The 25,920-nt window shown below is 40.6% G+C and overlaps 1 long non-coding RNA gene across 1 annotated transcript; it reads left to right on the top strand.

The window, feature by feature from the left end:
- The first annotated feature begins 1,899 nt into the window (after window positions 1-1,899).
- On the top strand, window positions 1,900-25,697 carry LOC138437248 (uncharacterized). The gene is made up of 3 exons (XR_011255841.1): window positions 1,900-2,331; window positions 20,105-20,595; window positions 25,354-25,697. It is a non-coding gene; the product is annotated as an uncharacterized lncRNA (long non-coding RNA).
- Window positions 25,698-25,920: the final 223 nt, after the last annotated feature.

Genomic DNA, 25,920 nt, shown 5'->3' with positions numbered 1-25,920 from the left:
GGATGCTCAAATATATGGTTAAACATTGTTTTTGGTTGTATCCACGAGGGTGACTCTGGAAGAGATTAGCATTTGAATAGGTGCCCACAAAGACACGACTGAGCCACTGAACAATGTGGACTGAATAACGCAATGGCCTCTCCAGTGTGGGTGGGTATCGTCCTATCTGTTGAGGACCTGAATTGAACAGAAAGGCTGAGGAAGCTTGTTCTGCTGACTGAGCTGAGGATCAACCAAGCTTCTGCCCTTGAGGGTGATCAAACCTGTAAACTACATCCTAGGCTTTCTTGAGTCTCCAGCTTTCAGATAGCCCACGTGGGGCTTCTCAGCCTCCATAATTGTGCAAGCTGATTCTTCACAGCAAATCTCTTTATAGATATGTATTCCTATTGGCTCTTCTCTCTGGAGAACCCTGACTAGTCCACAGCATTTCTAATCAAAGTGTGGTCTGCAGCAAACAGCCTCAGCATCAGCTCGCTAGTTCATTAGGAATACCAATTCTCAGGTTCCACCTTGCAGGTTTAACAAGATCCCTGAGTGATTCCCATCCACATTAGAGCACACAGTTCCTTGTTCCCCATGGAAACTTCCTGGTTGTATCAATGCTCCAACTATGGAATAGCCACAGCCTCATATCCCAAATTGAGGATCAGCCAATTAAAGACAATTTCAGTAAAGACACAGAATTAACAAAAATCTAGCCCTATTTCAGATGGTACAGTTCTTGTGGAAAAAACTACATGGTTTTAAAGGCCTAACAAGTCCAGAAAGATGAGAACAGGAGGAATGGATCCACACTTTGAACACAGTTGCATACCACAGAGGAATAGAGGAGCAGGAGGGGGAGAGAAAGCTAGTGACCAGGAGCAGTGTTCTTTACCCTGCCCTTACAGCGGCAACCTATGGACCTTCTCTGGTGGTCCAGTGGTTAAGAATCTGCCTCCCCAGCTTGGATGGGAGGAGAGTTGGGGGAGAACGGATACATGTACATGTGTGGCTGAGACCCTTCACTACTTACCTGAAACTATCGCAACATTGTTAATCGGCTATACCCCAATAAAAAATAAAAAGTTAAAAAAAGGGATCTGCCTCCCAATGCAGGAGATGCTGGTTCCATTTCTGGTTGGGGAGCTAAGATCTGACATGCCTCGGGGCTTCCTGAGCCTGCACACTGCAACTACCCAGCCCAGCAATGAGACATCACAAGTGAAGCTAGGAAGACCCCATGTGCCACAGCTAAGACCCAACACAGCCAAATTAGTAAATGAATAAATGATCTTTTTTTTTTTTTTTTTAAGGGGCAACCTAGAAAAGAATCACGGGGTCTGAGAAGAGGATTACCTAAGAGTCAAACATCTACTGAGGAAAGTTGACCAGAGATAAGAACTAACAAAAGGCCTTTGAGCCAAGAGCTCTTTCACTGACCTGGTTTCCTGTCAGTTAACTTTTTGCTAAGAAGGGGGAGAATGACAAGAACTTAGGAGGTATTTTTCTTAATGGGATTGACTGGGATGGGAATCAAGACATTGGTTGGAGAGGTACCTATGTCTACCTTCCCTTCTCTCCTCAGTTTTCTGAATGACTGAAAATAAACCACTTTACATTCTCTCAGATGTTCAGATTTCCAGCCGGAGTCCTCAAGAACTATTCAAGAGGACCAGGAAAACATTGAACGGATATAATGGTAATCCTCAAAGCTATTGGGCAATATCAGGACCAGATGAAACTGTGTCCAATAAAAGGTGAATAAGTAGGAAAAGTGGAATTTCCTTACAAATCATAAAAAAAAAAAAATGGAAAAAGAGTGCAACATGTGAAAGGAAGGTGAGATATAATACATGGTAAAGTAGAGCTTACTTCAGGGAATTGCAAACAACAGGTAAATTTCCTCCATCTTCTCGGAGGAATTTGAGTGCTGGTGAATGGATAGGCGAGCTGGCATACTGAAGAAGGACACTGAAGGGAAGAAGGCGATCGGTTTTGAAATGAAAACGGCTTTAGAAGCAGAATCAACATTGAAAGAAGATCAGAGTTATGGAGGGTAGGCATGAGAAAAACCACACAGAAGGCAGTGGAAAAATAGAAGGCAATGAAATAAATTAACTTGGAGCTCATAGAAGTGGAGACCCAACACAGGGCTGATGAAAATCTAGAATGAGCTGTTTTTAAAGCTTAAGAAGATACTTCTATATGTATAGCATGTTGTGAAAATATAAAGCAATGGGTGGAAATAATGACTCTTAATTTGAAAGAGTGACTACCTCGAGGGATTGGGAGATGGAACCTGAACTGTACACAGGGTGATGGCGCTGGTCACGTCTTATCTTTCAGGTAAGGTAGTGGGAGGGTGGGTATTCACTGTATTATTATTTATAGCTCTTTGTTTTATACTCATGAAGATGTGGTAGACCAGACCTCCTCATACTTTATAGATTAAGAGTTAAGTTCTAGTAAATTATTTCTAGAACTCAGCATTTTCAAAATTCATATTCAAAAATTTCTTTATTCAGAATTTCTTCTATTTTTATCTTAAACATTTTTCTATTATAAAATGTTTATAAAGTCTATCACCAGGTTTAAAGAAAACCTTTTGAAATTATAGTTGCATTAATTTTATATTCTCTTTGAAAGGATTAACATTTTAATGACATTAAATCTTTCCATCTAGGACATGAAAAATACAGCAATATCTGATCATATTTGGTTTCTAAAGTCTGGATGAGAAAGCCAAATAATCTGTTCTTAAAAGTTGAGAGACTGAAGAATTTGTTAAAGTTTTCTGAATATATTCAGCTCCTAAATTGCATAGTGAGAGCTGAGGTTAGTAAAGAGAACTATCTGAACTTTTACTTGTTATTTTGCCAGTTAAATTCTGCAGTAAAATGAACTTTCTAATGGTAAATTGTTCATGAGTTTCCAATTTCTTCTTTGGTAAAGAAGAGAGGGAAAGTGTTATTTTTGTTTTACATTTTCTCTTTTGTATTATTATTATCTCCATGTCTTTGCTTTTTTTTTTTTTTTTTTTGGCTTCACTGGGTCTTCATTGCTGCATGCAACTTTCTCTAAGTTGCAGCCAGCGGGGGCTTCTTCTCCAGTTGTGGTGTGCAGGCTTCTCATTGTGGACATGTGGGCTCAGTAGCTGTGTCACACAGGCGTGGTTACCACATGGAATGCAGGATCCTCCTGGCCCAAGGATCAAACCCACATATCCTGCATTGGCAAGTGGGTTCTTAACCCCTGGACCACCAGGGATGTCCACTTTGCTTATTTCTATTTGCTTGATTCATCAAATTCTCATGCAAAATTCCCCACTCTGGCTTTGGTTTCTCTGATGGTTAAACCTGATTTTGTCAGAGTTTTGCTTTATATATTTTGCTGCTGTAGTATTTGGTGTACAGGAATTCATTCATTATACTTGTAGACATCATAATATGCCTCTTTTTCCTGCTTAATGGTCTTAAATTCTTCTTATCTGATCTTGATTCTGCCATTTCTGCTTGCTGTTTGCGTACATTTGCCTGGTATGATTTTCCACGAGCTTTTGTTTTCAAGCTTTTTTCATCAGTCTGTTTCAGGTGTGTTTCTTGAATACCACACAGGGCTGGTATATCTGTTAGGGTAATTTGGGTTGCAAATAAGGTGCACTGGTTTCAAAAGATAGAGGAGGATATATTTGGTCCTATATAGTTGCAAGATAGGTTTCATTTCAAGCCTGGCTTGTTTCGGTTTTGCTGCTTGATTTCTGAGTTCTTTCAGCTCAGCTCTGTGTTCCTTTGTGTATTGAACTGTTTGTTTCATGGGAGCAAAATGGCCAGAGAGGTCCCAGGTCCCCCATGTCTTTATACCTCACAGTTCAGAGGAGAAAACTCTTCTGAAAACCTTGACAACTCTTCAATCATGTGTCAAACCCTTTTTTAAAAAAAAAAAAACAAAACAAACCCCACCATGACCAATGGTGTGCCATGCCCGATTAAGTCTGGGCCTGTATTACTCATCCTTGAACCAATCACTTTGGTGAAGAGATTGGTATTATGTTAAGTGGTTAGTTAGTTAGTTAAGTCGCTCAGTCATGTCCGACTCTTTGCTACCCCATGGACTGTAGCCCACCAGGCTCCTCCGTCCATGGGATTCTCCAGGCAAGAGTACTGGAGTGGAAGCTTCAAACCTATGGGACTTCCCTGGTGGTTCCATGGTTAAGACTCTGAGCTTCCACTGCAGGTGGCACGGGTTTGATCCCTGGTTGTCTGCCACATGACATGGTCAGAAAAAAATCTCAACCCTAAAATTGAAATTTGAGACTAATTCCCAGCCAAACTAATGTGCCATTATTCAAGAGAACAGAGTAAGTAAGTATTGTATAGAAAGAAGTTAGTACAGTTCTCACTAACAAATAGCAAAATCATTGTATATCTTCAGAAGCCAAAAGGTCAACTGAAAAAACATCCCAGAAATAATTAAAAATAATAAACAAAATTGTTGTTGCAATATTATTAACATTCACAAGGAAAAAAATAATAGTTTTCATATTAGAAAGAATAACCAGTTAGAAAATATAATTGAAGAACGTATTTCATTTATAAAAGTATAAAAATATATTGGAATATATTTATTTAGAAATATGCAGTATTTATATCAAACCATATGAGCTTTTAGATTTAAGCTGTTTCTACCTTGAGAAACTTAATTTTATAAAGTTGTCTGTCCTCTTTAAAATACTCTTTTTTGGGTGTGTGTTTGATGGCGGGGAGAGCAGCTGAGATAAGAGATTTAAAAGTGCATCGGATAAAATGGATTGTTATACTATCCAGAAAATTTCTAAAAACAAAACCAAAACATGTAATGGGCCTGGGTGGAAGAAGAAAGCCTTTTGTCACCAGATACATAAACATGGTATAAAACTAGAATAATTAAAAACAATGGTGTGCTGGTGTAAAAGCAAATAAAGAAAATAGCTAGACACAAAAGAAAAATCCAGAGAAAGACTAAAGTAATGTAAAGATGGCTTAGAACATTAACACATTAAGTATGTATGTATATGTGGTGTATATAAATCCAAAAGTTATGAATTATTCAATATATAATTAGATGATAGTTAAAATACAGAGCCAGATCCTTATCTCACAGCTCATACTAAAATCAGTAACAAATGTAATTAAACTGTAAATTGAAGTAGAGTAGGTCTTTCTATGAACCAATCAAGAAATATGACTATATAGGTTTTAATTTTTATATGTGAAAAGAAATATATTATCAAACAATCCTTTCCCTCTAGCTAAGAAAACTATAAAATCTGAACAAAATTTTAAGAGGAAAAAACCATTTAAATCACCAGTGAGCTAAGAAGTCAAAGAAAAAAAGGGGTGAAAAAAAAGAAAGAAAGAAAAAGGAAACCCAGAGAACTGAGAAGAGCCCATGGAGGAGGAAATGGCAACCCACTCCAGTATTCTTGCCTGGAAAATCCCATGGACAGAGGAGCCTGGTGGGCTATAGTCCATGGGGCCACGAACAGTTGGCCACGACTGAGCAACTGAACCTGCACACTCCAGACAACTGAGCTTTGCATTTGGGACTGCTTTACCCTAGGGGTATCTACCAATTTTTAGAAATTGGTAATTAAGCAGGAGGCTGATAAGGTGAACTGAAACTTTAAAGTCTAGTGAACTAAACTTTAAGATCTAGGGGAGGAAAAGAAGTTCAATGCTGTCAAGGAGGGAAACCTAAACTCATAGGTTTTAGGTTGGGACTCCAAACTAAAGAGCTACATTCCATGAATAAGGGTGGTCCTAAATAGATCTTCCCCAGAAGGGACTGATTTTGTTATATTATGATTGAATTAGCATTATTTAGGATTGTCAGTGTCCCTAGCCACCTGTCAGAAACAAATAAAGTCTTCTCTGAAGGAAGGTAACATTTCATGTTCAGTTCAGTTCAGTCGCTCAGTTGTGTCCAACTGTTTGCAACCCCATGGACTGCAGCACGCCAGGCTTCCCTGTCCATTACCAACTCCCGGAGCTTACTCAAACTCATGTCCATCTAGTTGGTGACACCATCCAACCATCTCATCCTCTGTCGTCCCCTTCTCCTCCTGCCTTCAATCTTTCCCAGCATCAGGGTCTTTTCCAATGAGTTAGCTCTTTGAATCAAGTGGCCAAAGTATTGGAGTTTCAGCTTCAGCATCAGTCTTTCCAGTGAATATTCAGGACTGATTTATTTTAGGATTGCTTAGTTGGATCTACTTTCAGTCCAAGGGACTCTCAAGAGTCTTCTCCAAAACCACAGTTTAAGAGTCAATTCTTTGGCACTCAGCTTTCTTTATAGTCCAACTCTCACATCCATACATGACTACTGGAAAAACCATAGCTTTGACTAGATGGACCTTTGTCGGCAACATTACCTCTTACTAGCTTTTATATAGAAATTACTTCTTACTCTTTTTCAGATACAACACATCTGACACTCATTCAAAAATAACCAGACATACAAGGCATCAAGAGAGTGTAATGGAAAATCAAAAGAAACAGCAGTTGGTGTAAGGAGCCCACCAGGTATCTTAAAATTGGAGTTTTCATGCAATGGATTTTAAATTAAATATAATGAATATATCTGATACAATAAAACATGAGATTGGTAATTTCAACAGATAACGGTAAATTATAAAAAATACACAATGGAAATTCCAGAACAGGAAAAATGGAAATCAAGTCTTCAATGAATAGGTTTAACATGAAGCTAGACAAACAGAAGAGAGAATTAGTGAGCTGAAGATAAACGTGAAAAAATATACAGAATGAAGTATGAAAAGGTTAACACACAGAGACAACAATGTAAGAAGCATAGGGGAACTAGGGAAAAGTTTTAACCTATTTGTTAAGATTCCCAAAAGGAGAAGAGAGAGACAATAAGGGAAAAACAATATTTAAAGAGACAATGAATGATAATTTTCTTAAAAAAATCTCTGAACCCAAGCCCGATGAATATGTCATACAAGCTATGACTGTAATAACAGTGATGAAAATAATAGCATGAGGAATAATAGTGCCATCTAACATTGATTGGCAGCATTTTGTGCATCAGGAATCACTGCAGAATCTTTTAATTCTATTAGCATATTTAGTCCTCACTTTGAGACAGATGCTATTGTTATGTATATCCGAAAACACTTTATAAGCCAGTGAAAACACTAAACCAGCAGTAATGGTAGGTTATGTTATTTTCTTTATATGCACGGTATAGACCTCACCTGCCTCTTATTTTCCTTATACACATCTTTTCTCTAGTTTTGTGCCATAGGCTAAAGAGAGGAAGAGAGACAAAAACACAGAAGGAGAGGGAGAGGGAAAGAGGCAAAGACAAGGAGAGAGAAGAGAGAAATGGGGAAAAGGAAGATCTTTGTGAAGTTATTATCCCTAAGTTTTGTTTTTCTTTTTAAAAGTCATTTAGAGAGAGAGAGAAAACAAAAAGGCAATGCTATCATATAAGAGTATTGTTCTGTCTTGCTGATTTTGCCTAGGTTGAGATAGCTAGGTGCTGAATTAGAGATTCTGGAAGACACATGGGGTTTAAAGCTGATGGAGAGTTTGTCTTCTATACTTGCCTATCAAGCTAGACTCAAAGTAAGTGCTATAATGCAATATTCTCCTCCCCACTCACTGCATTTGCACAAAATCAGGGTCTTAAGTGCCAACTCAAGACAGTCACTAACTTTCCACACAGAACTTTTACCTGGTTATGGGAAAAATTAGAAATGGACTTTTGAGGTTCTCAAAGTACTTTTAGGAAGACATTAATGGACAGCCCCTTAAGATTGTAATTAATTCTGCAGAGAAATTATGATGGAATTGTCCATTTAGAAATTTAAATTTTGGACTTAGATTAAAAATTTTTAAGAGAAGAAAAAAAACAACCTTGCATAAGCAGAGATTCACGTAAAGTTCTTTTTAATCCCTAACAACTGTGGGTTTAAGAGTTTTACAAAACGAGAGGAACAAAATGATGTGTACTTTTCTCATCTTCACCCGTCTCTTTTTGCCCAGTCCTTCCCAAATTTCAGCTGCTTGGCATGTCAGCCAAATCCTGCAGTGCATGTCACTTTAGAACAATCTAAATGGGGAAACCACAGAGCTCCACTTCTTTAAAATTATGCACCAACAAACTGAGAATAATCAGAGGAAACACAAAACAGATAGATTTTCATCTAAAGTGGAATTTAAGACTGGTCACAAGTAATAGATTCTCTTTCGAGGATAATCTGAGGTTATTTGACTTCAACAAAACAATGGGTCACTATTTTAACATTAGTGTCAAGCTAGAACCATGAAGACCTTTCCGTTTCGCCACCGCTGTACCACCCCTCTGTCTCAGTACCTGCCACCCTCTGTTGCAAATCCCCGTTTGTGTATGCCTGTCTCCACTGTTAGGTTTTGAGTTCCTTGAAAGCAGGAATCTCTTCTTCACGCTTTTATTTGTTTGTTTTTGGCCATGTTGGGCTTTTCTCTAGTTGCGCTGAGCAGCGGCTACTCTCTCTCTTGCTGTGGAGCGCGGGCTTTAGAACGTGGGTCCAGTAATTGGGTCACACAGGCTTAGTTGCCCCACAGCAGGTGGGATCTTAATTCTCAGACCAGGGATCAAACCCTTGTCCCTTGCATTGCAAGGTGAATTCTTAACCACCGGACCACCAGAGACATCCCTAGTGTACTGTTTTGTTTTTTTTTTCCCCTCTTATTTTGGCAAAGATTTCAATTACTCTCCTTTCTGGCTCATTTTCTTTCTTTCCCACAGATTCTTAGGGTAAGAAAAGAAGTGAGGAAAACAGTCATTGTATTGAAGATATCAAAGGTCAGGAAAGTTTAGTTTTTTCTTTCTTTTTTTTTTGGAAAAAAGTAGTTCTTAATACTGGCTTCATTTCTCTGGGTTGTCTCCATAGCAGCCTAAAGTAGCAACCTGGTCACTTACGTGTGCTGTAATTCTACAGTTTATGACAGTGAAAGAAGACACAGTGGGAGAAGGTAGATCACATTGGATTTTCTGAGAAAATTTCAAACCACAGGTTGGTTATTGGGTGATATCTCCTTTTTAAAATCGTCTGGATTCTGGGGTTTCCCTGGGTGGCTCAGTGAGTAAAGAATCCACCTATAATACAGGAGACGCAGGAGATGCAGGTTCGATACCTGAGTCGGGAAGATCCCCTGGAGAAGGAAATGGCAACCCACTCCAGTGTTCTTGCCTGGAGAATCCTATGGACAGAGGAGCCCGGTGGGCTACAGTCCATGGGGTTGCACAAGAGCCGGACACGACTGAAGCGACAGCATGCACGCGCAGTCATGCACACATGAATTCTATGTATAGGCAACAATTGCCCTAGAAAGTTTCCATGCTTTGGGAAAGCTTGCATAATTGCTTATGCGGACTGCAAAACCATCCCTTGATGTGAACTTAACCCAAAGAAGGAAAACTCCTACTTGAAATTTCAGGCTTTCCCTCCTGCAGAGATGGAAGCAGGGATGGGGGATATTTGTAAGGGTGGAAGAAGGGAGGGTTTTGTGTAATGAGTGGAAAAAGCATTGAAGAGTTTATAAACAGTCACAGTGCATTGAGGCCACTGCATCTGAGATTTTCCGGTGGGGGTTGGGGGGACACAAAACCATAAACTCAATCATTTGTCCTCATTTCAGCAGAGAAGGAGATTGTCCACTTTGTGTCTTGTTCTTTTTTGTGTGTGTGTGTGTGTCTTCTTCTTTTATGTTTTGAAGATTGATGTCAAAATGAAAGCACTGAGCTATTCCTGGGCTTTTCTTTCCTAATTTGTCAATTGAAAATCCACTTCTGAGGTGGCGGGATTTTGTGCGTGCTACAGATGAGTTTTATTCAGAACCTTTGCAAGTTGTGACTTCAGAAAATTCTTTATCTTTTTAATTTTAAGAGAGCAATGGAAGTCTCATGGAGAAGCTTGTTACTGGAAATCAGTTTAGGAATCTCTGATATGGGAGAGGGTGGGTGGTTTATAATATCAAATCCAAGGTGGGAGGGATTTTTCAAAATTATCAAAAGCAGGGCAGGTGCAGAAGATATTAAATTCTTAACTATTAATAGGGGGTTTCAAGACCAGGTACTTTGTTTTCCCAGACAGTCTTGTAGCTTGGAAAGGAGAGCATCTCTAAATCCTGGTCTCCTCCTTGTGTGTACGTGTGTGTGTGTTTGCTAAACAAAAAGACAACGTTCTTTCCCCAGATCTCCTGGATTTTACAGGTTCAGGGCGGCTTGCCCTGTGTAAGACAATAAATATGCAAGATAGCAACAGGGCAGTTACTCTAAGGCCTTGGCCTTTGTTAGGATTAACTGTTAAACCAAGAGGCAAAACAGGGCGGCCGGGTTTTTTTCACCACTGGCCTTGGCTGTTCCTGGGTGCCAGATGGCATTATATCCATGAAAAAAAAAATGCTGCAAGTTATAATGTTGACCAGGCACTGTTACTTCCACTTGATCACACTGTTTGGGACACGCTTTGATGTACAAAACACTCTTAAGATAATGAAATGCGTTGGCAGCTGGCTAATGGCTGGGAAAGTGCAAACCCTGCATTGAACTCTTCCTCCAGACTATTCAATGGCAAGGTAACGGCAGACCGGGGCTGGACAAGGAGTAAAGAGGCTCATTGCCAGGCAGGCCCGGGACTCCTGGGCGAGCGGCTGTGGAGTGGCTGGTATTTTTCTCCCTTCAATAGATGTGGTCTGTGCCGGCAGCAAATGAGAAATAAATCCATCAAGGCCAAGTTCAGGCTGATTTTGAAGCAGCTGCTGGAATTTGCATAAGAGTCTGGTGCACACAGGTAAACAAAGTTGGACCAAAGTGGAGGTGACCTGAGAATGTTAGCTTTTGTTTCTCTACAAAGTTGGGCCTCATCTTTATGCAAAAAAAAAAAAGTCTTTTGAATTAAATTTGACTTTGCTGCCGCTAATCTTTTCACTGGCCTGATTCACTGGGAAAGTAGAGCATGCATAATTGGACAGGGAGGCATTTGCTCACCCCTCTCTCCCCTGATGCTACAGGCCAGCTCCACAGAGGTACACCTCGGGTGGGTAGCAGCCCCGTTGGGAAATCCTCCTGTACCCTTGGTCCCACAACGCCCCCCCCCCCGCCCCCCGCCTCCACTCATTTGCTGGCCACCAAAATTTCTTCTACCACCCAGACTTCCCCCAGCTAAACAGAAACCCTATTTCAAATGGCTCCTGATTCTCCAGTCTGTGCTCTTATCTATGTTGTTAGAACATAAACTCAGGGCAGAAACTCTCCTTTTAGACCAAAGGTCAGGAAATGACAGGCCAGTCGTGGAACCAGCTCCAGCTGGCCACCTGTTTTTGTACAGCTCAGAGAGCTAGAAAGAGTTTTTATATTTTTAAAAGATTGGGAAAAGTCAGAGGAATAATATTTGATGGCACAAGATCATTCTATGAAATTCAAATGTTCATGTCGAGAAGTAAAGTTTGATTGGCACCCTGCCACACCTCTCACTCACTGTATGTATGAGCTGTGGCCGCTTTTCACCACAGCTGCAAGGCTGAGCAGTTGCTTCAGAGACACTAGAATGGGCCGCCAAGCCTAACATCTTTACTATCTGATCCTTCACAGAGAAAACTGGATTCCTGCCTTAAGCTTTCTGCAGAGCCACAGAGGGGGTGCTTAATACACCTTTCCGATCCTTTCTGAAGTCTGAGAGTAAGTTTAGCTGGGTGAAAAGTTCTCCAGAATCCCAGTGTTTGCATCACCTTTATCTGCAAAGGTTGTTAGTATCACCAATTGAGACACTTTCCTTCCTTTCTAGCTTCAAATGGAACCAGTTTTTGAAGCTCTTGCTAAAGCTTCCTTTCTGTACTCTTGTTTCTCTGCTGTCAAACTGTGTGGCCTTTAAACAAATACTTCAGGTCTGAAATGTCCCCAGGGTGTCTGTTCAGCTGAAGTGGAAATCTGTGGGGGAAAGTTGGTGTGGGGGGAATCTGACGATAAAGCTTCTTCTTGTGGCATTTACGCTTTGCAGACGCCTCCTGCCAATCTACAACCTTGGGTTCGCAGCTCAAGGCTGGAAGCTTATCTGAGCCAACAGAAATGGATCTGCCCATCCCATCACTAATGTCTGTTTCTGCTCGGAGCTCTGCCTGTCTTAGTTTCAAAAGTGTCTTCTTCAAAAAAAGTCACTGACCATGTTTTTGTTTCCTCCTCATCCTGTTTGTCAGAGGGTTCTGGGCATGCGGTCTGTAACTTCCTACCTACTCCACTTTATCTTACAACGCTGGGACCTTCTTCTTGAACCCTGGCTTTGCAAGATTGTGGGCCACAGCTGTTCTATGTATAATACATAGAATCTTTCTTCATGAAAAGATATAGCAGTTGGCTCTATATGGTAGATTATGGATAACTATTTCTTTCTTGTGTTTTTCTGTGTTTCTTAAAGGGGAACATGTATTTCTTTTATATAAAACAGGAGAAAAAAAGGTTTTAAAAGGAAAAAAAGGGAAAAGGTTTTAAAAATACTATTTGGTAACAATTGCCACTTACTGATGAGTGTCTCAATTTCTTCCTTCCACCTCTTCTTGAAGTGTGCTCAGATGTGTACGAATAGTATTTAAACCCATAAAACTAAATGGATCAACTTTGTATATTATGATTTCATAAAAAAATTATGTGTGAGAGAGACAGAATATTTGAGACTGTCGTATTTGCGTTATAAACCAAACAAACGTGGACTTCTAGTTTCCAAGGACAATAAGTAAAAAGCTGGAAAAAGAGACTTGTAATGATTCTCATAGAATTAGCAACAGCAAGTATCTCTGTCTGAGAAGGCAATGGCACCCCACTCCAGTACTCTTACCTGGAAAATCCTATGGACAGAGGAGCCTGGAAGGCTGCAGTCCATGGGTCGCTGAGGGTCGGACACGACTGAGTGGCTTCACTTTCTCGTTCATGCATTAGAGAAGGAAATGGTAACCCACTCCAGTGTTCTTGCCTGGAGAATCCCAGGGACGGAGGAGCCTGGTGGGCTGCTGTCTATGGGGTCACACAGAGTCAGACACGACTGAAGTGACTTAGCAGCAGCAAGTATCTCTGTACATAGGTTTACGGGGGATGGGTACTTTTAGTTTATGCTAAACTTGTTGAATTATTTTAACTTTCAGTTGTGATAAAGTATTGCATTTGGAATGGTAAACAATATTTGAAAATCATTTTAAAACTCCAATCCTACATATATTTTGCACAGAGCCTTTGAATGTCTGTTGTCCCCACCTACATCTGTTATTAATCAGTCCCTCCCTCCCACCCTCCCACCCCAACTCTTAGACCCCTCAATCACCCTCCATGGAACATTTGAAAACTGCTAGTGTTATAGCTCATCTGGGAAGGGAAAGGGAATCAGACTTCCTTTATGGCTTCAGATTTTTGAGTTATGTATAGAAAACTCTCTTCACTCCAAGGTTATATTATGTATATATAGTCAGTTATATTTTCCTTTGTTATTTGTGCTATTGTACAATTTCTGACCCATCTGGAATTTGTTTAATAAGTGTATAAATTGTGAAGTAGGAATCTGATGTAGGATGTTTCGATCCCACCATTTTGTAATCAACACAAATTAAAGCTGACAGTTACAAGAGCACATGGTAAAATCAGGTACTAGCTAGTTGCTTCCAGAAGAATAAATCTTCTTGACAAATTTATATCTGCAGTTATTTGACTTGGGGAAAATTGGACTTGATAGAAATAGCAGTCATAGAGAAAAGCTAAGAGTGGCAGAAGTTTTAATTAGTAAGATCTGGTAAAGATAACGAAGGCAATGGCACCCCACTCCAGTACTCTTGCCTGGAAAATCCCCATGGACAGAGGAGCCTGGTAGGCTGCAGTCCATGGGGTCTCAAAGAGTCGGACATGACTGAGCGACTTCACTTTCACTTTTCACTTTCATGCACTGGAGAAGGAAATGGCAACCCACTCCAGTGTTCTTGCCTGGAGAATCGCAGGGATGGGGGAGACTGGTGGGCTGCCGTCTACGGGGTTGCACGTTGTGTAAGCCATTTATAAGATTCACATGACATAAATTTTCGGTCTCAATGAAAATCATTTTTGATAAGAAAAATGGAAATGATAATTAGAGAAATGTTTTAAGTATGTTGTATAGCAAATTCATCAAGGAAAATTAAAATTATTTGATTCCAGGAAATTTTCCAAGGGAAATTCATTCAATGTTGGTAAAATCATTATTTAATAAAAACATAATTTTGTTTATTTGTATATTTATTTTTGGCTTTGCTGGGCCTTGGTGCATTGAAGGCTTTTCTCTATTTGTGGTGAGCAGGGGCTAGTCTTCACTGCAGTCTGCAGGCTTCACATTGTGGTGCCTTCTCTTGCCGTGGAGCATGGGCTCTAGGGCACGCAGCCTTCAGTGGTTGAGGCTCATGGGCTCAACAGTTCCAGGCTCGAGAGCACAGTTGTGGTGCTCTAGAGCTCAACAGTTGTGGTGCACAGGCTTAGTTGCTCTGTAACATGTGGGATCTTCACACACCAGGGTCACACCTGTGTCCCTTTCACTGGCAGGCGAATTCTTCACCACTGAGCCACCAGGGAAGCCCTAAAATCATTATTTTTTAAAAAAAGTTATTTCTATTGATAAAACCAGAGTGAAAAGGCTCTTGTGGTCATATCAATGGTGTTAAGATGCTCCTTTTTGTGGAGATCATCCTTTATTTTTCTAAATGAATTTCTTACTTTTCTGATACCATTTATGTAGGCACTGATCAGTCTTTAGAACTGCTTTGAAATGAAATTTTTGCATTCACTGAATTCCCATACCTGGGTCTAGATCTGAACTCTTTAATTTCATCAGTCTGCTTGCCTAATCTGCACTGTTTAATTATTGTAGATTTAAAGTACTGTTAAGAACTAGTGAGTAAGCTTCCTCTGCACCTCTAATAGAATTAGTTTTCAACATGTTCTTAACTGCTGTCTCACTTTAATTGTTCTAAGGAACTTTAGCATCAGTTAATTAAATAGACCGTTTTTTTTTTTTTTTTTTTTTTAATGTATTTATCTGGCTCTGTCAGGTCTTGGTTACAGCACTTGGGACCTTTGCGTAGCGTGCGGGATCCTTCCCTGTGGTGCACTGACTCTTTAGGTGTGTTGGTTATCTGGCTCTGTCAGATCTTGGTTACAGCACTTGGGATCTTCACATATCATGCGGGATCTTTCCCTGTGGAGCATTGACTCCTTAGATGTGTCTGTTATCTGGCCCTGTCGGGTCTTGGCTGCAGCACTTGGGACCTTTGCATATCATGCGGGATCTTTCCGTGTGGAGCACTGACTCTTTAGGTGTGCCATGTGGGGTCAGCAGTTGTGGAGTGTGGGCTTAGTTGCTCTGTAACATGGGAGATCTTAGTTCCCTCACCAGGAATTGAACCTGTGTCTCCTGCATTGCGAGGTGAATTCTTAACCACTGGACCACCAGGGAAGGTTCTCAATAAGCCAGATTTTTAATAACTCGACAAGCTGCATGTTGTTGTTTAGGCAATAAGTCGCATCCAACTCTTTGGTGACCCTATGGACTGGGGCCCACCAGGCTCCTCCTCCTGGAGTGTGTTGTTTCCTTCTCCAGGGGCTCTTCCCGACCCAGAGGTTGAACCTGCATCTTCTGCTTGGCAGGTGGATTCTTCACCTCGGAGCCACGAGGAAATCCCTTGACAAGCTGCACGATACAGATATTTTAGCTTTAATCTCCTACTTGGATTAATTTTATAGGTATTTAGATCTATTTAATCTTTGGGCTTCCCAAGTGGCGTAATGGTAAAGAAGCCCCTTACCAATGCAGGAGACTCAGGTTTGACCCTTGGGTCAGGAAGATCCTCTGGAGCAGCAAATGACAACCCACTCCAGTATTCTTGCCTGGAAAATTCCACAGACAGAGCAGGGCACAATCTATGGGGTTGCAAAGAGTCAGACAGAACTGAGCAGACACGTCTAATCTTTATATATCTTTACATCTACAGAGATATATCTAATCTTTATATATCTTTACATCTGCATACAGAGATATATGGGCTTCCCTGGTGGCTTAGAGGGTAAAGTGTCCACCTGCAATGCAGGAGACCTGGGTTCAATCCCCGAGTCAGGAAGATCTGGAGAAGGAAATGGCAACCCACTCTAGTACTCTTGCCTGGAAAATCCCATGGACGGAGGAGCCTGGGAGGCTGCAGTCCATGAGGTCACAAAGAGTCGGACACGACTGAGCGACTTCACTTCACTTCACTTCATAGAGATATATATATGTAGATAGAAATGTGTGTGTGTATATGTTTGGTTTTTAGCTCTTAAATTAATCAAATATATTTATTCTATTTTAATTTCAGACTTGTTTTCTTTTCTATATATATTATGTATTTATTGGAGTATAGTTGATTTACAGTGTGTTAATTTCAAATGCACAGTGAAGTGATTTAGTTATCCATATACAGCTATTCTTTTTTGATTCTTTTCCCTTATAGGTTATTACAAAGTATTGAGTATAGTTCCCCAGGCTTGTTTTCACATTTTGAGCCTTTAATGATCCTTTGTTGTTCATTTCATTTGAAGATAATTTTTGGTACTATATTATATTTTGTCCAGTATCTGTTTATTTCCAAAAATGATAAGGCCTGAGAGCCCTAGGATCTTCAATATGATATAATTTTGGCATCTGCTTGGAAGTAAAAGTGGCAAAGGTTTATTTTTTTCTCTGAAATTCAGGACGTCCTGAATGTTGATGAAGGGCTAAAATGTGTAAGTGTCCTTGCTAGTGGAGTGGGATTTCCCTCTCTTCTTTCTCCTTTCCAAAGAAGAAGAATCGATTATTTATCCTGTCCTTTGCTGTGTCCTCTAAATTCTTGGATGAAATTCACAAGTAGCTTTTGAAGTCTACCTCCCCTTTGATGAGAGCTGGTGACTTGAATTTGCATTCTAATGTCTCTCCTAAGAGGAGAGCCTTAACCTTCACAGTGCTCTACCTTACAGATGTGATACTAGATAACGGACAATTCTTTGAACTGTCGTTTCACTTATATATCGCTTGTTTATGGTTTATTAGGGGGTTCATCATGTGACCTTTGGGTTTCTGTGGGGTTTTTTTTTTCTGTTTGTTTTTTTGCAAAACCTCTTTCATATACAAGTCGTATTCCATGAAGGCAGAAATTAGTTCTAATTCTTAGTTCTATTCAGTGTATGAAATACACTCCCTGGTATATAGTAGGTACCCAGAAAATATTGTTGGTTGACTGACCTGTGTTCTTTTATTTCCAAATACAACTTTTGAAAAGAGCCAGCTTATCACATTTAGCTATTTGTCTGCCCCAGATGTCATGATGGCATATCTGAAATGAATCTGACACCCCCAAGCCTTTGACTCTTCTTATTCCCAAATTCTGATGTGCCCTCCTCGCAGAGTTGAAGCTCATCCTTTTCAGTTGTTGTGATCCCCCTCTCTTCCCCACCTGCGTTCACATCCACAGAAGATGTCAATTCTACATTACAGTATCTCTACACCTGTTCCGTTCTTATGAGGCCCACTGCCCTAGTTCAAGACATTGCTTTGTTTCTCTTGCCTGCTCATATTTCCCTCTAATCATTATCCCTTCCTTCTCTCCTCCCTCTCATTTCACCAAAATCCGCTTAAATATTGCTTCTAGAACAACCACCCTTAAACAAGTATGAACCCATCCCTCTATGCCTGTGATTTCTTGTTGCCTCTAGAATGCAGTTCAAACCCTCCAACCCGCTTTGCATATTCTTCGACAATGTGAAGGACCCCAATTATTGTTTCCAGTTTTACTCTGTCTCCTGCCATGCACATTTCTCTCTAGCCTGGGTAGGGTACTGTTGGGGCTTCCCTGGCGGCTCAGTGGTAAAGAATCCATCTACCATGCAGGAAAAAGAGGTTTGATCCCTGGGCCAGGAAGATCCCCTCGAGTAGAAAATTGCAAACCAGTCCAGTATTCTTAGCTGGGAAATCCCATGGACAGAGGAGCCTGGCAGGCTACAGTGCATGAGACTGCCAAAGACTCGGACACAACTTAGTGGCTAAATAACAACAGTGTACTGCCTTTCCGTGGACAAACCCGACCATCTCTACTGCTGATCTTTGTTCCATCTCTGTGAGCTCTTTTCAGCTAATTGCCTCCAAGGCCTCTCCCACTGTAGACTTGGCCAGCTGTGCCCTCCCTGGCTGGTCTGCCAGTTTCACTTGGTTGTTTAACTGTCATTCATTCCCCAGATCTCACTCCAAAATCACTTCACAGGACAGCCTTCCATGATCCCTTCTCAGAGAGCCTTCCCTGATTCCCGTTCTTAATCTAAGTCAGATGAAATAGGTCTAGGTCAGATCATAGCTCTAGTATTAAAAAGTACGCACTATTATACGCACATTCATGGGATTATTTGACTAAGAACTGGCTCCCTCACATTACTTTAAACTCTGGATGAAGAGATCTGGACCACTCTGCTCACCACTGAATCACCCCTTATACCTTGCACAGGAGTACACACTAAATTCTTAGTGAATGAATCTGACACTGTCTATACAAGTCTTGGCCTGCTACTTAACCCATCTCAGAAACAATCTGAGAGCCCTCATTTAGAATTCATCTCTCATCTCTTTCTAAAAAAAAAATAATTTTTTTTGATGGCACAGTTTGTGGGATCTTAGTTCCCCAACCAGAGATGGAACCCTCGCCCTCTGCAGTGGAAGGTAGGAGTCTTAACTGCTGGACTGCCAGGGAAGTCCCAGAGTTCATCTCTTTCTCTCTCATTACCTCTTCTCCAGTAGGTGGTAGTTTCTAGAGAATAGTTATCTGTCTTATCTCCACCATAGACCCTGCTAGGAAGACAGAAGAGTGATCAAGTTTGTGTTTAAGGAAGAACACTAACACAAGGTTTTGTTCAAGGGAATGTGCCATAAAGGTTTGCAAATGTTGAAATATTGGTTCCATCTGAAATGTTCTGAGTATTACGTCATGCTTCTAATGACATCAAGTTAGGGTCAGAAGTCTGTCTGATCCAGTGTCCTCCACTTATACCTCGATCTTAGGAGTCAATTCACAGATGTGTGAGGATATTGATTAGAGTGGAATGGAATATGTGATGAGTTCAGTGGGGATCCATTCCTGCGAGTAGAAACCTATGCCCTGGTGCTGGTGGGTTAAGAATATCTTCTTACATTTTTATTTGGTCTTCTTTTGCATACCTCACTTGATAATCTTGTTAACAAATTCTAGTGGGTAATGATAATCAGGAAATGGTAGGAAATGATGGTTAACCAATCTGTGTTTATGCTATCAACTTCGCCCTAGCTGAGGACCTAAACATTCATGGGAAAATTTGGCCTTTGTCTATTTAAGTCTGTTTTCACAAAAGAAAGGTGGTCCTGGAGTTTAACCAAAATGAAAGTGAAAGCTGCACAGTCATGTCCGACTCTTTGTGACCCCACGAACTATACACAGTCCATTGAATTCTCTAGGCCAGAATACTGAGGTGGGTAGCCTTTCTCTTCTCTAGGGATCAAACCCAGGTCTCCCGCATTGCAGATGGATTCTTTACCAGCTGAGCCACAAGGGAAACCCCACGCTGCAGGGTTATTGCTCTTAATTCTACTCACAGCAAAATGAATTGTCCTTCAGTCTGCTTTCACCAACTAGGTCATTTTGGACTATAGGATGATGTATTTTAAAAAGCCATCAAGAAATGTTCAGAAAATTGTGTAACAGCATTGGTTTTGGATTGCCACAGAGAGTTTGGCGACTTTCCTGGGGCCTACGCATTAGTTTGAAGTCACAGTAAAGAAAATGGGAAGGGACAGGAAAAGTTATTCTCTAACCTGCAGCTGCAATGGAGGTAGATAGCAATGGTGTGTTGCGAAGTTGCATTCTATTTTTTTTCTTTTTGAACTTTTAATTTTGTATTGGGGTATAGCCGGTTAACAATGTTGTGATAGTTTCAGGTGAACAGTGAAGGGACTCAGCCATACATATACATGTATCCACAAACAGAGATGTCACTTTGCCAACACAGATCCATCTAATCAGAGCTATGGTTTTTCCAGTAGTCACGTACGGATGTGAGAGTTGGACCATAAAGAAGACTGAGCGCTGAAGAATTGATGCTTTCGAACTATGGTGCTAGAGAAGACTGGAGTCCCATGGACAGTAAGATCAAACCAGTCAATCCTAAAGGAAATCAACCCTGAATATTCATTGGAAGGACTGATACTGAAGCTGAAGTTCCAATACTTTGGCCACCTGATGCGAAGAGCCAACTCATTGGAAAAGACTCTGAGGCTGGGAAAGATTGAGGACAAGAGGTGAAGAGGGCAACAGAGGATAAGATGGTTGGATGGCATCATTGACTCAATGGACATAAGTCTGAGCAAACTCCAGGAGATAGTGAAGGACAAGGAAGCCTGGTGTGCTGTAGTCCATAGGGTTGCAAAGAGTCTGACATGACTTAGTGACTGAACGAAAAACAATTCTCCCCCAAACCCTTCTCCCATCCAGGCTGCCACATAACAATGAGAAGAGTTCCATATGCTATACAGTAGGTCCTTACTTATATTCATTTAAAATATAACAGCATGTACATGACCATCCCAAACTGCCTAACTATTCCTTCCCCCTGGCAACCATAGTTCATTCTCTTTCTAAGTTCATCTATATCATCTCTTTTCAGATTTCACATATAAGGGATGTAATAAGATATTTCTCCTTCTCTGACTTTCTTCACTCAGTATGGCATTCTGTCTTTTTCTTATCTTAACCATTAGAAAGGTAGGGTGTGTGTGTGTGTGTATGTGTGTGTGTGTGTGTGTGTGTAGGTTTTAATAACAGAAAATGTACTCATTTATCTTTCTTGCTCTTGTGAGAAAAATTCCTAGAGATATCTTTCTGAAAGTCAGAAAAGGTATTTTCCAATCTCCATGGGTGTTGGGGATGCAAATTCCTCAATTTTGATCATAGCACCTCGTGTGTTTCTTAATTGTTTCCTTGATAAAGGGAGGGCTTTCCTGGAAGATAAGGGCCAGGAGAGGGAGAAGACAGATTTCAGTGCTCTAAAAGAAAAAGCTGAGATCACTGGGATTTCAGGTAACCTGCTCAATGAGGGTGGGGGTGAGGTCAGATTCTACAGGTCAGAAAGAAGAACAATGAGATCATTGTCAGGTTCTGAGACTTTTGTCACCTCCAGGTTTGCCATGGTGGTCCTTTTCCATCCCCATTTGGGCCACCAGGAAAATGCTTAAAATGAAAATTATTCATGGGCAATATGTTAATATCTCCCATCAGGAAGCTTCCATAAGCCTCTTATCCTTCTCCATCAGAGGGCAGACAGAATGAAAACCACAGTCACGGAAAACCAACCAATCTGATCACATGGACCACAGCCTTGTCTGACTCAGTGAAACTATGATCATGCTGTGTAGGGCCACCCAAGACGGATGGGTCATGATGGAGAGTTCTGACAAAACGTGGTCCCCTGGAGAAGGGAATGGCAAACCACTTCAGTATTCTTCCCTTGAGAACCCTGTGAATAGTATGAAAAGGCAAAAAGATAGGATGCTGAAAGATGAACTCCCCAGGTCAGTAGGTGCCCAATATGCTGCTGAAGAAGAGTGGAGGAATAACTCCAGAAAGAATGAAGAGATGGAGCCAAAGAAAAACAACACCCAGCTGTGGGTGTGATGGGTGATGGAAGTGAAGTCCAGTGCTGTAAAGAGCAATACTGCATAGGAACCGGGGATGTTAGGTCCATGAATCAAGGCAAATTAGAGGTGGTCAAACAGGAGATGGCAAGAGTGAACACTGACATTTTAGGAATCAGCGAACTAAAATGGACTGGAATGGGTGAATTTAACTTAGATGACCATTGTATCTACTACTGTGGGCAAGAATCCCTTAGAAGAAATGGAGTAGCCATCATGGTCAACAAAAGAGTCCAAAATGCAGTTCTTGGATGCAATCACAAAAACAGAATGATCTCTGTTCATTTCCAAGGCAAACCATTCAATGTCATGGTAATCTAAGTTTATGCCCCAACCAGTAATGCTGAAGAAGCTGAAGTTGAATGGTTCTCTGAAGACCTACAAGACTTTCTAGAACTAACACACACAAAAATGTCCTCTTCATTATAGGGGACTGGAATGCAAAAATAGGAAGTCAAGAAACACCTGGAGTAACAGGCAAATTTGGCCTTGGAGTACAGAATGAAGCAGGTCAAAGGCTAACAGAGTTTTGCCAAGAGAGTGCACTGGTCATAGCAAACACCCTCTTTCAACAACACAAGAGAAGACTCTACACATGGACATCACCAGATGGTCAGTACCAAAATCAGGTTGATTATATTCTTTGCAGCCAAAGATGGAGAGACTCTATACACTCATTAAAAAAAGACCGGGAGCTGACTGTGGCTTGGATCATGAACTCCTTATTGCCAAATTCAGACTTAAATTGAAGAAACTAGGGAAAACCATTAGACCATTCAGGTATGACCTAAATCAAATCCCTTATGATTATACAGTGGAAGTGAGAAATAGATTCAAGGGATTAGATCTGAGAGACAGAGTGCCTGAAGAACTATGGATGGAGGTTCATGACATTTACAGGAGGCAATGATCAAGACCATCCCCAAGAAAAATGCAAAAAGGCAAAATAGTTGTCTGACAAGGGCTTACAAATAGTTGAGAAAAGAAGAGAAGCTAAAGGCAAAGGATAAAAGCAAAGATATACCCATTTGAATGCAGAGTTCCAAAGAATAACAAGGAGAGATAAGAAAGCCTTCCTCAGTGATCAATGCAAAGAAATAGAGGAAAACAATAGAATGGGAAAGACTAGAGAACTCTTCAAGAAAATTAGAGATACCAAGGGAACACTTCATGCAAAGATGAGCCCAATAAAGGACAGAAATGGTATGGACCTTTCAGAAGCAGAAGATATTAAGAAGTGGCAAGAATACACAGAATAACTATACAAAGAAGATCTTCATGACCCAGATAATCATGATGGTGTGATCACTCACCTAACCAGACATCCTGAAATATGAAATCAAGTGGGCCTTACAAACAAAACTAGTGGAAGTGTTGGAATTGAGCTGTTTCAAATCCTAAAAGATGATGCTGTAAAAGTGCTGCACTCAGTTTGCCAGCAAATCTGGGGAACTCAGTCATGGCCACAGGACTGGAAAAGGTCAGTTTTCATTCCAATCCCAAGGAAAGGCAATGCCAAAGAATACTCAAACTATCACACAATTGCACTCATCTCACACACTAGCAAAGTAATGCTCAAAATTCTCCAAGTCAAGCTTCAGCAATACGTGAACTGTGAACTTCCTAATGTTCAAGCTGGTTTCAGAAAGTGCAGAGGAACCAGAGATCAAATTGCCATCATCCGTTGGATCACCAAAAAAGCAAGAGCATTCCAAAAAAACATCTGTTTCTGCTTTATTGACTATGCCAAAGCCTTTGACTGTGTGGATCACAACAAACTGTGGAAATTTCTGAAAGAGATGGGAATACCAGACCACCTGACCTGTCTCCTGAGAAGTCTGTATGCAGGTCAAGAAGCAACAGTTAGAACTGGACATGGAACAACAGACTGGTTCCAAATAGGAAGAGGAGTACATCAAGGCTGTATATTGTCACTCTGCTTATTTAACTTATATGCAAGGTACATCATGAGAAATGCTGGGCTGGAAGCACAAGCTGGAATCAAGATGGCCGGGAGAAATATCAATAACCTCAGATATGCAGATGACACCACCCTTATGGCAGAAAGTGAAGAGGAACTAAAAGAGCCTCCTGATGAAAGTGAAAGAGCAGAGTAACAAAGCTGGCTTAAAGCTCAACATTCAGGAAACGAAGATCATGGCATCCGGTCCCATCACTTCATGGCAAAAAGATGGGGAAACAAAAGACACAGTGAGAGACTTTATTTTGGGGGGGCTCCAAAATCAATGCAGATGGTGACTGCAGCTATGAAATTAAAAACATTTTCTCCTTGGAAGAAAAGTTATGACCAACCTAGACAGTATATTAAAAAGCAGAGACATTACCAACAAAGTCCATCTATTCAAAGCTTTGGTTTTTCCATTAGTCATGTATGGATGTGAGAATTGGACTGTGAAGAAAGCTGAGCGCCGAAGAGTTGATGCTTTTGAACTGTGGTGTTAGAGAAGACTCTTGAGAGTCCCTTGGACTGCAGGGTGATCAAACCAGTCAATCCTAAAAGAAATCAGCCCTTAATATTCATTGGAAGGAATGATGCTAAAGCTGAAACTCAAATGCTTTGGCCACCTGAGGCAAAGAACTGACTCATTGGAAAAGACCCTGACTTGGGGAAAGATTGAAGGTAGGAGGAGAAGGGATTGACAGAGGATGAGATGGTTGGATGGCATCACCGACGTGATGGACATGAGTTTGAGTGAACTGCAGGAGTTGGTGATGGACAGAGAGGCCTGGTGTGCTGTAGTCCACGGAGTCACAAAGAATCAGACACGACTGAGTGACTGAACTGAACTGACTGAACTGTTAAATATGGTGAATTAATTCAATCAATTTTTTTTTAATGCCTCTCTGTACCAGGGGTTCTTCCAGAGCCTGGTATTGAACACAGTGATGATCTGTGCCTTTGCTGAGCTAGCATTTTAGTGGCAAAACACACAGTGAAGTAAATAAATAAAATCTATAATTTTTTAGATGCTGTTAAGTGCTACATGGGTGGTGAGGGGCGGGGAAGGAAGGAGAATGAACATGTTGAAGAGGAGGGTTGCAGTTTTAAATATGATCAACAAGAAATATTTCATTGTCTTGGTGACATTTAAGTAAAGATCTGAAGGAAGCCTTACCTGTGTGGTTATTTGGAGGAAGGGTGTTTCGGGAGGAAGAATGCAAGGTTCAAAGATGAATTCTAAGTTAGAAAAGCAATTTATTGACTCATGGTATCTGAAAACTCAAGAGTTCAGGCATGCCTTGATAAAGAGATTGGGAAAACATATTCTTTTTCTATGCTCTAGTTGCTGGTTTCATTCTTACATAGATTGGTCTTTTATAGTGGCAAGAGAGTTGTGTCTCCTGTTCGTACATCCTTGTACTTCAACTCTATGGGAAGAGTAAAGGACTTTGTGTCAGCATCACCAGCAAAAATCTTATACTGCCTCTTGCTCTGATTGGCGCATTGCTGATTTCTGAATCAGTTTTTGTGATCAGAGTAAATGCTGTGTGCTGATTGTTTTATACTTGTTTTACTTGTCCCACTGGAATGGCAGGGACTGCAAAAGTAAACATGTGTCTTTTTTAATTTTTTTAAGGAGAGTGTCTGGGGTGTTCCCCTAGGGAAAACGGGAACGAAGAGAACGGTGAGTGGATTTAGAAGAGCGAAAGCAGAAGGAGTCCATTATACCTTGTCTTGAAGCTTTAATGAATTTTTTTTTTTAATTTTTGGCTGCACCCCTTGGTGGGAGAATCAAACCCACATTGCTTGCCTTGGGAGGTGGAGTTGTAACCACTGGATTCCTGGGGAAGTCTCCTTAAATGAAATCGTTAATAGAGCTGTGTCTATCACAGACTTGCTGGGGAAAGTGACTTCTTCTCTGTTATATCTCATTTCTCTTTCTCAAAAATTAAAAGATTAGACCCTGAACTTTGTCATATATAATTTGTATTAAGTGTATTTCTTAAAGTCTTAAATTATATTATTATAGTATGATATTACAAATATAATGTGTTGAAGAAAAAGTAAAAATAGAGAATTTAGTCTTTATTATGGCTGTTGATATTTGCCATAAGGGCCAACATGAATTTTTTTTTTTTTTGGCCATGTGGCATGTGGGATCTTAGTTCCCCAACCAGGGATAAAACTCACGACCCTTACAGTG

Source organism: Ovis canadensis, chromosome 3 (genome assembly GCF_042477335.2).
Source record: "Ovis canadensis isolate MfBH-ARS-UI-01 breed Bighorn chromosome 3, ARS-UI_OviCan_v2, whole genome shotgun sequence".
Taxonomy (NCBI): Eukaryota; Metazoa; Chordata; class Mammalia; order Artiodactyla; family Bovidae; genus Ovis; species Ovis canadensis.
Note: the sequence above shows the minus strand (reverse complement) of the source record. Positions and strands in the feature narration are given on the sequence as shown.